The 13409-nt window shown below is 44.0% G+C and overlaps 1 protein-coding gene across 7 annotated transcripts in view; it reads right to left on the reverse strand.

The window, feature by feature from the left end:
• KCNJ15 (potassium inwardly rectifying channel subfamily J member 15) overlaps nt 1–12337 on the reverse strand; it is a 44037-nt gene extending 31700 nt beyond the window's left edge. For 2 of the 7 annotated variants that reach the window (XM_074970026.1, XM_074970002.1), the window contains exon 1: nt 12191–12337. The gene's annotated coding sequence lies outside the window, so the exon portion shown is untranslated. The other 5 variants (XM_074970036.1, XM_074970010.1, XR_012641753.1 and 2 more) reach the window with 4 other exon arrangements.
• Nucleotides 12338–13409: the final 1072 nt, after the last annotated feature.

The following is a 13409-nucleotide window of genomic DNA, read 5'->3' on the forward strand; positions in this document are numbered from 1 at the left end:
GCAAAATTGATGCAAACATTATTTTGAAGCCTTGAAACTCAAGTTGCAATTTGTCTATTTATATTGGAAAGAAATAAATCAAGACCAAAGGGCAAATTTTCTGTTTCAGAAAATCCAAATTTACTGTGCAGTACATTCTTCAATTGCAACAACACTCCTGAAGAGGGATGAATTCAAAGGGCCACATACCCTCAAATCCTGTAGTCACACTCACACTGTTGTGTACGGGAGATGCACAAGGGAAGAGAAGTATGTAGCTTTAAGTCTGTTGGTAGAGTTAGTTCAAGAAGAGCAAGGATATGAAGAAAAATAAGAAACTGTTGGGAGGAAAGTAAGCATAGTAAGCACAACTGCACTATTGTGTTTGCCTTTTAATTTATTTGAAGTTGAGTTTAGTGCTCATGAATGCTAGCCGACTGATCTCACTGGAGGCAAAGGCCTGATTCTCACTTGCACCAAGAGCTCTTTACACCACTCTGGCAGTGTAAAGGGACCTTAGTGGGGATGAAAAAGAACAGGCTAAAGAAAATTGTTTATCCATAGTGTACTGATAACAATGCAATATTGTTAATCTATCAAACAATACTCTTAGCCCAGCAGAAGAATCTGTCCTATCTCGGGGCCTCTCCTTCTGCCCCTCCACCCCCACGAACATGATACAGTTCTGTGGTGACCTAGAATCCTATTTTCGACGTCTCCGACTCAAGGAATATTTCCAACACACCTCTGAACAACATACTAACCCACAGAGACCTTCCTACCAAGACTGCAAAAAGAAGGATTCTGGGTGGACTCCTCCTGAAGGTCGAAACAACAGACTGGACTTCTACATAGAGTGCTTCCGCCGATGTGCACGGGCTGAAATTGTGGAAAAGCAGTATCACTTGCCCCATAACCTCAGCTGTGCAGAACACAATGCCATCCACAGCCTCAGAAACAACTCTGACATCATAATCAACAAGGCTGACAAAGGAGGTGCTGTCATCATGAATAGGTCGGAATATGAACAAGAGGCTGCTAGGCAGCTCTCCAACATCACTTTCTACACGCCATTACCCTTTGATCCCACTGAGGGTCACCAAAAGAAACTACACCATTTGCTCAAGAAACTCCCTGAAAAAGCACAAGAACAAATCCGCACAGACACACCCCTGGAACTCCAACCTGGGGTATTCTATCTGCTACCCAAGATCCATAAATCTGGAATCCTGGATGCCCCATCATCTCAGGCATTGGCACCCTGACAGCAGGATTGTCTGGCTATGTAGACTTGCTCGTCAGGCCCTACGCTACCAGCATTCCCAGCTATCTTCGAGACACCACTGACTTCCTGAGGAAACTACAATCCATCGGTGATCTTCCTGAAAACACCATCCTGGCCACTATGGATGTAGAAGCCCTCTACACCAACATTCCACACAAAGATGGACTACAAGCCATCAGGAACAGTATCCCCGATAATGTCACGGCAAACCTGGTGGCTGAACTTTGTGACTTTGTCCACACCCATAACTACTTCACATTTGGGGACAATGTATACCTTCAAATCACTGGCACTGCTATGGGTACCCGCATGGCCCCACAGTATACCAACATTTTTATGGCTGACTTAGAACAACGCTTCCTCAGCTCTCGTCCCCTAATGCCCCTACTCTACTTGCGCTACATTGATGAGATCTTCATCATCTGGACCCATGGAAAAGAAGCCCTCGAGGAATTCAACATGATTTGATTTGATTTGATTTCCATGGTTTCAACAATTTCCATCCCACCATCAACCTCAGCCTGGACCAGTCCACACAAGAGATCCACTTCCTGGACACTATTGTGCTAATAAGTGATGGTCACATAAACACCACCCTATACCGGAAACCTACTGACAGCTATTCCTACCTACATGCCTCCTGCTTTCATCCAGACCACACCACACGATCCATTGTCTACAGCTAAGCTCTACGATACAACCACATTTGCTCCAACCCCTCAGACAGAGACAAACACCTACAAGATCTCTATCAAGCATTCTTACAACTACAATACCCACCTGCTGAAGTGAAGAAACAGATTGACAGAGCCAGAAGAGTACCCAGAAGTCACCTACTACAGGACAGGCCCAACAAAGAAAATAACAGAACACCACTAGCCGTCACCTTCAGCCTCCAACTAAAACCTCTCCAACACATCATCAAGGATCTACAACCTATCCTGAAGGACGACCCATCACTCTCACAGATCTTGGGAGACAGGCCAGTCCTTGCTTACAAACAGCCCCCCAACCTGAAGCAAATACTCACCAGCAACCACATACCACACAACAGAACCACTAACCCAAGAACCTATCCTTGCAACAAAGCCCATTGCCAACTGTGTCCACATATCTATTCAGGGGACACCATCATAGGGCCTAATCATACCGCCCACACTATCAGAGGCTCGTTCACCTGCACATCTACCAATGTGATATATGCCATCATGTGCCAGCAATGCCCCTCTGCCATGTACATTGGTCAAACCGGACAGTCTCTACGTAAAAGAATAAATGGACACAAATCGGACATCAAGAATTATAACATTCAAAAACCAGTTGGAGAACACTTCAATCTCTTTGGTCACTCGATTACAGACCTAAAAGTTGCAATTTCTCAACAAAAAAACTTCAAAAACAGACTCCAACGAGAGACTGCTGAATTGGAATTAATTTGTAAACTGGATACAATTAACTTAGGCTTGAATAGAGACTGGGAGTGGATGGGTCATTACACAAAGTAAAACTATTTCCCCATGTTTATTCCACCCCCCACCCCCCACTGTTCCTCAGACGTTCTTGTCAACTGCTGGAAATGGCCCACCTTGATTATCACTACAAAAGTTCCCCCCTCCCGCCCCCGGCTCTCCTGCTGGTAATATCTCACCTTAAGTGATCACTCTGGTTACAGTGTGTATGGTAACACCCATTGTTTCATGTTCTCTGTGTATATAAATCTCCACACTGTATTTTCCACTGAATGCATCCGATGAAGTGAGCTGTAGCTCATGAAAGCTGATGCTCAAATAAATTTGTTAGTCTCTAAGGTGCCACAAGTCCTCCTTTTGTTTTTGCCTGCTCTATGTTCTTCCACTTTTACTGGTGAAGCAGCACTTCACATGCTGTGCCATTTCAGTCTTTGACTCTCTTGTGAGACTGCCAAAGAGGACCAGTGTGGTGGCAGTGGTTTTTATGATGTAACATCAGTACACCAGGAACGGCGCTGAGGCCAAGGGCATGTTTCAGATGGGCCACTAAAGAGTGGCCAGATGGAAATCAAAAGTTTCCTGATTAAATACTTATTTCTTGAATCACCCAGTCCCCTGTATTCACTCAGTGAAATGTTATGCATATGGTGCCTCAGTTAATTTCTTCCTAAAAAAATGAATGACAATTACACATGTGCTAGAACATCTAAGCATCACCACATATACACCAGGGCCAAGGCCTTATTTATATGAGGGACAATCTGACTCACATTTCCACGAAAATCACAGAAATCACATTGGCTTTTCTTCCATTATTTCTCATATTTTTTTCCTACACTGGCTGCTTTTGCAGTTTTGTGTCTTGTCTTTTTAGGGGGAAGGAGGCGTATTGTTAATAGATTTAGCATCTAGGAAGTTAGGGCAGATGCTTTTGTGGATGGCTGCAGGTGGCTAAGGCCGCAGGGAAGTAAGGACTGTTTGCTGAGGCTAGAGAATGACAGTGGATTCACCAGCTGAGAGGAAGAGCGAAGATGCTGGGAGTGGGACCAGCCATGGTGCATTATAATCAGAGCTTGTCAGACAATTGAGGGGAGGGTTCATGGAAAATGTCAACAAAAACAAAAAAAAATTCGTTTTCATTGAAATTTTCCACAGAAAATGTCGCCTTATTGACCCCCCTCCCTAAAAGAAACAGAAAACCCAACCAGTTTGGACAAGAAAACAGTTTTGATGAAAAATGTTCAGCCAAACGTAGGTACAATTTCCATGGCTCTGCCGTGACTAAATTTGCCTTTATCTCCCAGGAGCAATTATTCTTGATGTGATGAATTGTGCCTATTGTCCACAAAGTTATCTAAAAACAACAGAGCTGGTGGAAAGATTCAAAAAATTATTTTTTATGAGATTGTCCAATTTTGTGATGGAAAAAGGGGAGCAAGTTTGATGAAATATTTATGATGTTTTTCCATGTTTTTTCCACCAGCTCACTCTAATCCACTTTTAAGTCAGAAAAGCAACACATACCGCATTTTTAACGACATGCGTTGAATTAAATGTGCTGTGTTGTACATTGGTCCATTACAAATTACACTCATTGTTTCAACAGATAATCCTTATTATTAAATATCCTTAATAAAAAAAGTGTTAAGTTCAGATAAAAAAAGTGTAGATGACAATAAGACTTGAGAAACTGGATGTTTTGTAAAAGCTCTGCTCTAGGAATTATTTCGGGGAATTTCTATGGCCTGTGCCATATAGGAGGTCAGACTAGATGATCACAGTGGTCCCTTCTGGCCTTGGAATCTATGAAACTAGTGAAGAGGAACAAGCTGTGATTTAATCTGGTATGAAGCACCTGAGTTGAAGCTGTGGAAACGAATTGAATCTAACCAGGTCATACTAGTGTGCCATTGCTGATCAACACCTTATCACTTTCAATTTATAAAGGAAGTTTAAAAGCTCTGTCTACCTTTTACGCTTATTTAAAAACACCAGGCATACAGCAAGTCCAGCTGCCAATCCTCACTACATAACAAAAGTAAACCAGCCAAGCTTTTAAAAAAACAAAATAAAAAACAGGTGAAAATATCTCACCCTTCTCAGCTGCTAATCCTCAGGTGTCCCCATCCCTCCCTAAAAGCCAGAGGGAGAAAAGAACTTTGTAGCATGTCCTGAAGGTCAACAAATTGGGCTCTTTTGAACCAAGTGGGGAGCAAATTCCTAAGGGACCCTCCAGGAAAGTAACACACCCGCAACTCCTTTGCTCCAGCTTGAGCACCTCTGCAGGTTTCAGCTGCAGCATCTGTGGGACAGGCTAAGGAGGCGGGAGGAATCTCTCAAGTAGGCATCTCCTAAGCCATTTACAGCTGCATAGGCCAAAATTAACATCTTCAGTTCCACAAAGAAATCCAAAGGATGCCAGTGTAGTTCCCAGAGGACCAGTGTAATATGGCATCCCATGGTGAAATGCACAGGGAGGAAAAAGATATTCTTAAGACTTAGGGTATGTCTACACTACAAAATTAGGTCGATTTTATAGAAGTTGATTTTTAGAAATTGATTTTATAGTCGATTGTGTACGTCCCCATTAAGCGCATTAAGTCGGCGGAGTACATCCTCAATACCATGGCTAGCATCGACTTACGGAGCAGTGCACTGTGGGTAGCTATCCCATAGTTCCTGCAGTCTCTGCTGCCCATTGGAATTCTGGGTTAAGCTCCCAATGCCTGATGGGGCAAAAAGATTGTCGCGGGTGATTTTGGGTACATATTGTCAGTCGCCTCTCCCTCCCTCCATGAAAGCAATGGCAGACAATCATTTCGCACCTTTTCCCCTGGATTACCTGTGCAGACGCCATACCACGGCAAGCATGGAGCCTGCTTAGCTCACCGCTGCTGTTGTGAGCATTGTAAACACCTTGTTCATTATCCTGGAGTATGTGCAGAACCGGGCTAAGAGACGCCAGCACGAGGACAATTGTGATGAGGACATGGACACAGATGTTCCTGAAAGCACAGGATGTGGCAATTGGGACATCATGGCGGCAGTGGGGCTGGTTGATACAGTGGAACACCAATTCTGGGCCCTGCAAACAAGCACAGACTGGTGGGACCGCATAATATTGGAGGTATGGGATGATTCACAGTGGCTGCGAAACTTCCGCATGTGTAAGGCCACTTTCCTTGAACTTAGTGAGTTGCTTTCCTCCACCCTGAAGGACAGGAATACCCAGATGACAGCTGCCCTGACAGTTGAGAAGCAAGTGGTGATAGCCCTGTGGGAGCTTGCAATGCCTGACTGCTACCGGTCAGTCGGGAATCAATTTGGAGTGGGCAAATCTACTGTGGGGACTGCTGTGATCCAATGTGTGTTTCTCCAGTGCAATCACTGGCGTTCTGTTATGACGGGTAGTGACTCTGGGAAATGTGCAGGTCATAGTGGATGGCTTTGCTGCAATGGGTTTCCCTAACTGTGGTGGAGCAATAGATGGAACTCACATCCCTATCTTGGCACCAGACCACCTTGCCAACCAGTATGTAAACTGCTAGGGCTACTTCTCAATGGTTCTGCAAGCACTGGCGGATCACAAGGGACGTTTCACCGACATCAACATGGGATGTCCAGGAAAGGTGTATGATGCTCGCATCTTTAGGAACTCCAGGCTGTTCGAGCAGTTGCAAGAAGGGATTTACTTCCCAGACCAGACAATTACCGTTGGCGATGTTGAAATGCCAATAGTTATCCTTGGGGACCCAGCCTACTCCTAGCTCCCATGGCTCATGAAGCCGTACACAGGCAGCCTGGACAGTAGTAAGGAGCAGTTCAACTATAGGCTGAGCAAGTGCAGAATGGTGGCAGAATGTGCCTTTGGACGTTTAAAAGCTTGCTGGCACTGTTTGCTGACTAGGTCAGACCTCAGCGCTATCAACATTTCCATTGTTATTGCTGCTTGCTGTGTGCTCCATAACATCTGTGAGAGAAAGGGGGAGACGTTTATGGCAGGGTGGGAGGTTGAGGCAAATCACCTGGTGGCCCATTTTGAGCAGCCAGACACCAGGGCAATTAGAAGAGCATAGCTAGGCACGCTGCGCATCAGAGAGGCTTTGAAAACCAGTTTCATGACTGGCCAGGCTACGGTGTGACAGTTGTGTGTGTTTCTCCTTGCTGCAAACCCACCCCCTTCGTTGATTTTAATTTCCTGTAAGCCAACCACCCTTCCCCCTTCAATCACAGCTGGCAAAGGAAATAAAGTAACTATTGTTTTAAAACCAAGCATTCTTTCTTTATTAATTAAAAAAAAAGTGAGATAACTGACAAGGTAGCCCAGGTGGGGTGGGGTGTGGGAGGAGGGAAGAACAAAGCCACATTGCTTATTGTAGCCACACTACAAATCAAAACTGTTTGAATGACAGCCTTCTGTTGCTTGGGCATCCTCTGGAGTGGAGTGGCTGGGTGCCCGGAGCCTCCCTCCCCCTGCGTTCTTGGGCATCTGGGTGAGGAGTATATGGAACTTGGGGAGGAGGGCAGGTGGTTATACAATGGATGCAGTGGGGGTCTGTGCTCTTGTTGGCTTTCCTGCAGCTCCAACAGATGCTTCATCATATCCCGTTTGCTCCCCCATTGGCCTCACCATCGCCTCCTGCCTCTGCTCTTCGCACTGACTTAATGCTTTTACGGCCTCTGCCACTGAATGCCTCCATGCATTCAGCTGCGCCCTATCAGTGCGGGCGGACTGCATGAGTTCGGAAAATATGTCATTGCGAGTGCGTTTTTTTCACTTTCTAATCGGTGATAACCTCAGGGACAGAGATGATGGGGGAGCATAGAAACATTTGCACCTGGGTGGAGATAAAAAGGGAGAGTAAAATGTAAGATGATACATTTCTGAGAACAAAAGGGAGACTCTTTCATAGCGAATTAAGCAATTTGCAGCAGACAGCACATGTGCTTTAGGTACAAGGTCACATTTTCCCTTTTATATTTAGCACCTGCCAGTATGGTGATGCATCACAAACGGCTGGGCAACAGAATTCGGTTTCCAGGCAGCCATGGTAAGCCAAAGGGTACACAGGGTTGGCTTCTTACACCTTCATAACATGTGGGAATGGTTTCAAACTGCAGCGCCCTCCTTTCCCATAGCAAGCAATACTGGCTGGATTTGCCGTTTAAAAGGAGGGGCTGCAGTTTTGGAGTGGATGTGCAGTGCATCCTTCCCCCCACCATGTGGCTATTCTCCGGGATGATCCCTTTTAGCCAAGCGCAAACAGCCCAGCATGAACCGGGTCCTTTTACTGTTCCCTTACAAAAATTCCCCTATTTCAACCAGGTGACCATGAATGATATCACTCTCCTGAGCCTGACACAGAAAGATAAAGACCAAATGTTGCTTGAATGCAGCCAAAACTCAGAACCATTCGCTGCCATGCTTTGTGCTGCAGTGATTCCAGACTACTTGCTACTGGCTTGGCGTGGTAAAGTGTCCTACCATGGAGGACGAAATAAGGCAGCCCTCTCCAGAAACCTTCTGCAAAGGCTTTCAGAGTACCTCCAGGAGAGCTTCATGGAGACGTCCCTGGAGGATTCCTACTCCATCCCCAGACACGTTAACGGACTTTCCCAGTAGCTGTACTGGCAGCGAATGCGTCCCAATTCTTCAGAGCAAATTTAACATTAAATACTATTGCTTTTAAACCCTGTACTGTAGTTACAAATGTGCACTCACCAGAGCTGCCTTCTCCAGCTTCAAGGTCGGGGATCCCGCCTTGGGAGGGTATTGGCTCCGGGGTGATGAAAAGGTCCTGGCTGTCGGGGAGAACGGATTCACCACTTGCCTGCTGCACGTTCTCCTCCTCTTCCTCCTTGTCCTCATCCACAAAATCCTCCTGCGTGTTGCGTGAGATTCCCCCCTTTCAGGTGTCCACAGACAGTGGTGGGGTAGTGGTAGGGTCCCCCCTAGAATGCCATGCAGCTGATCATAGAAGCGGCATGTATGGGGCTCTGACCTGGAGCGACCACTTGCCTCCTTTGTCTTTTGGAAGGCTTGCCTGAGCTCCTTAACTTTCATGCGACACTGCTGTGTGTCCCTGTTGTAGCCTCTCTCCACCATGCCCTGTGCGATTTTGGCCTGTATATTAGCATTTCTTCTTTTTGATTGGAGTTTGGCCTGCACATATTCTTCTCCCCATACAGCAATCAGATCCAGTGTCTCCCTTTTGGTCCATTCTGGAGCTCGTTTGCGATTCTGGGGGGACTGCATGGTCACCTGTGCTGCTGAGCTCATCACGCTGACCAAACAGGAAATGAAATTCAAAATTTCCTGGGGCTTTTCCTGTGTACCTGGCTAGTGCATCGGAGCTGAAAGTGTTGTCCAGAGCGGTCACACTGGAACACTGTGCGATAGCTCCCGGAGACCAATACCATCGAACTGGGTCTGCATTACCCCAAATTAGACCCAGCAAGGTCTATTTTAGTGCTCCTCCCCTCGCTGGGGAGGAGTATAGAAGTCGATTTTAAGAGCCCTTTAGGTTGATGGAACGGGGTTGGTTGTGTAGACGCATTCATTTTAAAATCGACCTAACATGGCTAAATTTGACCTAACCCCGTAGTGTAGACCAGAGCTTGGTGACTTTACAATCACAGAATTTCCATAGTTTCACGCAGGCGGGAGGATGGGCTTTACCTCATCACTCAGCCTAGTAGACCCTGGAACATCTCAGGTGATCATCTTGCAGAACTCAGTAAATCCGAACGGAGCACCTGCCCCTTCATGGTACTCCCTGGCCCCAGCATTGCTCCACTCTATACCTGAGGTGTAATCATGGTCCCACTGAAATCAGTGGGAGTTTTGCCATTGATTTCCTGGAGTCAGGATTTCACCCTGGACCATAACTACACTCCCTGAGGTGGGCAAATATGAGCGGAGCTGAGTTTTTCAGAAACTAACTCTGACCCTGCAATTGCACAAGAGTTTCCATTGGCCACTAGGGGAATTATGATACACAGAGCCACCCTTTCTAGTTTTGCTCCCTTTCCACCTGGTTATGTCTTCCAACTTAGTGAGCCTCAAAATATGTGCTGTCCATGCAATGGACTTTCACATGTTCCTGGGCAAGGAACAATGCTGCTGATATTCCTTCCCCCTCCCATATGAAGAATTTATCAGCTGGTTTGGGCTGGTATGTGTTGCATTGAATCCCATGCATGTCTAGATACCGAGAGAATGATTTGGCCTTTCACTTTAAACTCATATGCAACAGTTATAAGAGTGCTGTCTTTTTCAACTGTGCCATTTACTCCGATAGGGCACACTCTTGTCTTAGTTCCCAGCCTTTTAACATATTAGTAGCACAGATCTACAGAGTGCTGAGGTGATCCTGGAGTCTGTAGTAACTCATTCAAGTAACTCATGAATGCTCTTTCACGCCAGTGAGTTAGGGACATCACAGCAGGAAGGCAGCTTTCAAATACTTGACATTTAATGGATTCAACTCAGATTAGAGATTTTGAATTTAACTGTTTGAGGGTCCAGTCCCTAATTACATGTATATTTTTACAGGCAATAAGATAAAGATTGCCTGACCGCGACCTCCCGACAAAATAAATACAAACCCATCAACCCACAATTCACTCCAGTTTTTCTACAAGCTAAAAGAATCCAAGTTTATTTCAAAATGTCCTGAGGTTCAGTGTGCAAAACGATTAAGTTTGGTTTTTTGGTCTCTACCTGTACCCAAAGAATACAGCTGGTCTCTGCTACTTGTGTGTGTCAGGAAAGAAAATAGGGGTCAGAGCACTTTTTGTAAAATCTGTGCAAACCCGAATTTCAGCTCCAATCAGTATTGCGAGCGGATGACGTGGTTGTTTTTTCCTTTGCATGAGCAACAGGGGTAAAAAGCACTATTTGTTTTTACTTGAAAGGCTATCAAAAGTAACGGGACTGAAATGTTAAAAGAGTGAAGCCCAAGTCATCTGCTGCATTTTTTGTCTCTAGTCCATGCCTAATTTACCCACATGGAATTCTTTTGGAAGTTTTGGTCTCCTCAGTGCTCCAGTTTGCAAAAGTGATGCCAGTTTGTAATGTACGACCAACTGCACTAAGTTATATTTTGAGCCTTTCTTCCCCACATAAGCTGGTTACCAGAGAGTGCAGAGAGCCCAGAGCAACATTTTACAACAGAGAAAAATAAAGCCATTTCTGTAGCAGCTCTCTGTTTTGAAAATGCCCCTGCTGCCTCCCTGCTTTGAAAGAAGAAATTGTGAGTGATGATATGAAATCAGAATTAAAAAACAAAAAAAGTTGAGGTTTAAGGTGGGCACTCGGACACTAAGATGAAGAGGCCTCTAGAAATGCCTATACATATAAGCAAAGTGAAGTGGAGAAACAATGTTAGTTATAAAGATCATATAACTCTCCATTGTTCATGTAGAAAAGCTAGTTTTGTTGCATTTTCACACCCTACATAACATGGGAAAAGTAATTTAACTACAAATATGTTCAAAGCAGAAATTCTACAGGAAAAATAATAGTGGGAAGGTACAAGTAAGCTAAACAGAAGTAATGGGGAATTTGCAACTCAGATGGGAGATTCTGATTGTTGACAGTAAGTCATACTCGTTACACACTTAAGGAAGAACTATAAAGACACCATCCAGGAGCTGGGGGAAAGTGCATCGTGCTCTCCAAGTCAGAATTGTTTACATTCCTTATACCTACCACAGAACACTTACAAACCCTTATTCAGATATGCACCAAAGGTTTTTAAATGTTTTGGTCTAGTTTCCCACTGTGGAAACAAAAACTGATTTCCACACTGGAAAAGGAGAAATAACTGACTGAAAATTAACAAAAGCAGATTTTTAACAGAACAAAAATCATTAAAAATGTCTTCAGCAAAACACCATAACAGGAAAAGTCTTCCAAAGATAACTCTTATATTATCCCCTAACAGACCAAAATACTGCCCTCCCCCCCACCCCCCCACTGTAAACATAATGTTTGGAATATTGCATCAATAGGAAGAATAAAACATAACAGCTTTTGCTGCACCATCACTAAACTGCTTTGTAGTTCTATTTTTCACATGCAGACATGATCTAATAAGCAGATTTTCTCTTGCAGATAGTTTCTGGAACAATACATTATTAAAATAGTTAAAATAGGACAAGAATGGACTCATTAAGCTTTACTTGAAACACAACGTTTTCAAACCTCTCTTAAGCACATATGCATTTTTTTTTTAAACCGATGACGACTTCTTACCTGTGAAAGATCAATGTTCAGATTCCTTACTAGATGTTATTGTCATGACAGGTCAAACAACTCTTTATAAAAGAATGAGTCTCCTTTAGGTACAGCACATATGTATGTTTTAAATACTCCTCCTCTATTCCCCTAAAAAGTCTTCCTTAATTCACTGTCAGTCAAAAACAAGTTGGTAAGAGTCTGAGTTGGAATTACCTGAAGGAGGAAACCGGAGAGAGAGGGAAAGGAATCTGAGAGGAGATTCGGTGATGTCAGCAGTATGTCTTAAGGAAATCTAGAGTTGAGCCCAGCAAACTTTATAACTACAATAGCACTCAACAACCCAGTTACGTGGTAAGCAAATACCTGCTTAAAAGGAAACTGATGTACTTTTAAAGAATGTCAGTTAATCTTTGAAGAAACTTTAGCCACACTGAGCAAAGTCCCTCAAAGGCCTTCTTGCCGAAACAAATAAGCTTTGCACATGTGAAAAAAAAAAAAAAAAGAGAGACTCAAAAAAAAAAAGTCAACATTATTGATGATCCCCTTCCTTCTGGCAAAAAGGAGACTGAAACCCATCTGAAATGAATTTATACCAGGACTATTTTAGCACACTGAACCATAACAATCATGGTCATAGCTGAAATCCCTGAACACTAATGTTTCCAAGCTGGTTAGCCACGACAATATTTCTTTTTGATGACTTATTCTGAGCTTTCCTGTGTGCCATTTCTTCTGTTATTTACCAGATGCAGAAAATAAAGCAAGGTGATACAGATTTGATTTGGGGAAAATTGGGTGCCTCTGAATGTGAAGAGTGAGTGGTGTAGGTGTTTTGCCATACATAACCCTTCTGAAGTGCCTTAGGTGCTACTTTCTTGTTTGATGGGATTCCCAGAAGTAAATCCCAAAAGCAGAAATGCAAGGGAAGACATTACAGCACTGGAAATACTGATCTGCTGGCTCTGGGATATTGTTCTCTGACATACATCCTCCCAGATGCATGGCTTCACAGAATTATGTCACAGCAAGCCAGTCCAATGCAACAGATCATAGAGACAAGCAACCATAGAGACTTCTGAGGGAGCACTTGATGCTAGATTGATCTTGCCCCCTTTAGTGTTGAGGTGCGAGAGGTGTTTTAAGTATGGGTTTTTACTAACAAAATCACAACCATCTCACTTCAAAGAAAACACACTAACAGAAGTGAAAGCTCTTTTTTCCACAGTGGCGTTGGTAAACAAACAATTTTGTCATCGATATGCAACCATAGGAAACTAGAGGCCTGGAATTCTGCCTTCATGTGGTTAAGTATGTAGGCATTTAGGCAGTTCCAGCAGGCAGCAGCTGTTTTAAATTTAGAAGGACATAAGTAAGATGTGATTTTATCTCTTTGTCAAAGACAAACAAACTTCACGCCACTCACACATACACT

The sequence above is a fragment of the Natator depressus genome, chromosome 1, assembly GCF_965152275.1.
Source record: "Natator depressus isolate rNatDep1 chromosome 1, rNatDep2.hap1, whole genome shotgun sequence".
NCBI classification, from domain to species: Eukaryota; Metazoa; Chordata; order Testudines; family Cheloniidae; genus Natator; species Natator depressus.